We start from the raw sequence: 2,219 nt of genomic DNA on the forward strand, positions 1-2,219 counted from the left end.
AAAACCCCCCTCCAAACAAGCCGTTATGAAATAATAAACTATCTAATATCGTCCGTGTACCACAAGTGTTTTGGATGGCTGAAATGAATTTACCAGTGCGGTTGTACTTCACATTTTTATTAGTTGCCCTATTGTGCTCATAATAATCACCCGTAGCTGTATGATGATTAGTTTCTAGTTGAATTAATTTCTATGCAATTCAATTATGTGGCTTTCCCCCGTTGTGTTTTTTTTCTCTGGTTTGTTTATTAAGGTTGATTAAAAAAAAAAAAAAAAATAAAATAAAATAATAAAAAAATAGGGATTTAAAAAAAGTAATATTTTGTAGGTACGTATCTACTTGTTTCAACTCTGGATTATTTGTTCACCTAAAGGTTGAGGGATCAAGGATCACAAAGGGACTTTATTCGGTTATAAATTATAATAATGAATCCATTTGCGTTGTAGTTGGAATAGCATAGATTAGTGTCCATTGTAAATAGTTCTAATTCTTGTTCTTGAACATCCGTGGCGGAGTACAATATAAAACAATACAAACACCGTATTGGAAAGGACTTCAGCAAATACAATTTTATTTCTTCTACAAAGACGTATCTGAGTACGAGAAATACCCAAATGCCCAAAGAAGCGACGCGCGACGGCACTGATAAAGAAATACAAAGTTTTCTCAAGATGAAAAGCCAACAATGAAAGCTCACAGAGTGAATTAGTTAAAATTTGCAGCTGCATTTCAAATTGCACTAAAAAATTATGCGAATGAAACTTTTCTCAAAATTATTTCACAGAACTTCAGAAAAATTGAAATTTACTTTGGCCTAAAGTTTTCCCATTGTTTGCCGGCGGAATTGATGGTGACAGCGAACAAAGAAAGGGTATTCAAGGAATATAAAATGGCAAATGAAGAAATAAAAGAAGACAGAATTTCGTATCTTGGCTGGGATTTAACCCTCGCTCTTATTACCACACGAGGGTCTTGATAACACTTCAACACAAAAGCAAGTACATGAAACGAGTATTACGGATTATCCATCTAAAACTACTCTAATCCTTCCGCCATCGCCACTACCCCTGGCCCGTCCGTACAACATGTTGTGTTATATTGCTAATTGCTATCCCTGTCGATACCTACATGGTGCCATATTATCACCTCCCCACCCTCGCAATTCTTCACTATTGCTAATTGCTATCCCTGTCGATACCTACATGGTGCCATATTATCACCTCCCCACCCTCGCACTTCTTCACTCCCTCTCCTCTCTCGGTAATTATTATTTTGTCCAAATGTGTCCCTTTCCCCTTCTTGTCCCATTTTCTAAACCGTCATAATTCTTCACTCCCTCTCCTCTCTCGGTAATTATTATTTTGTCCAAATGTGTCCCTTTCCCCTTCTTGTCCCATTTTCTAAACCGTCATAGAGGAAAATTACAATGAAAATGAAGACAAACTGAAATTTATTTCTTAACCCTTTGGTACAGGTATACAGAGAAATGCTAATAAACCAAAGGTTTTCGGAGAAAGAAAGATGATTAAGTAGAGAAATAAGTAAGATGTTTGACAAAATAGGAAAGTGAACTTCATTAGATTTTGGAATGTTAAATGGACCTTTGTAGGAAACGCATTTCGATTGACATTTTCTGATAGCCAATGTGGCCTTGGGTTGACCTTTAGCATTCATTAACTCATCATTATTTTAGAGAGCAATCAAAAAGGGAATTAACTCATACTCCACTTTTTTGAGAAGAGATGGAAAAATGTCCCTTATTGTTGTCTTTTCATTTTCCAATGATTCGGCCATTTTGCTATTTCCACCGAAATTGGGAAAAAAACACTTACTTACTTGGGAGGAAGAAAAATATGTTTTTAAAAACACAAGAAAATCTCCGTTCGTGCTTTTCTGAGAAATTCGGAACCGTCATATCCGTCCCATTACACATAACCCATTTCTATATCCCTCTTCCCTGGTTTCTTTCTTCTCTAAACTCCTCTCTCACTCTATCCTTCATATCCAAAAAACATTAACAAAATGAAATGAAGGGAATTAACTCATACTCCAGTTTTTTGAGAAGAGATGGAAAAATGTCCCTTATTGTTTTCATTTTCCAATGATTCGGCCATTTTGTTATTTCCACCGAAATTGGGGAAAAAAAACACTTACTTACTTGGGAGGAAGAAAAATATGTTTTTAAAAACACAAGAAAATCTCCGTTCGTGCTTTTCTG

The 2,219-nt window shown here is 35.6% G+C and overlaps 1 long non-coding RNA gene across 1 annotated transcript; it reads right to left on the bottom strand.

The window, feature by feature from the left end:
* Positions 1 to 544: 544 nt before the first annotated feature.
* Positions 545 to 1,299, bottom strand: LOC113472527. The gene is made up of 2 exons (XR_003394799.1): positions 1,222 to 1,299; positions 545 to 1,147 (listed from the first exon to the last, which is right to left on the bottom strand). It is a non-coding gene; the product is annotated as an uncharacterized LOC113472527 (long non-coding RNA).
* Positions 1,300 to 2,219: the final 920 nt, after the last annotated feature.

The sequence above is a fragment of the Diaphorina citri genome, unplaced genomic scaffold (assembly GCF_000475195.1).
Source record: "Diaphorina citri unplaced genomic scaffold, Diaci psyllid genome assembly version 1.1 scaffold5940, whole genome shotgun sequence".
Lineage (NCBI taxonomy): Eukaryota > Metazoa > Arthropoda > Insecta > Hemiptera > Psyllidae > Diaphorina > Diaphorina citri.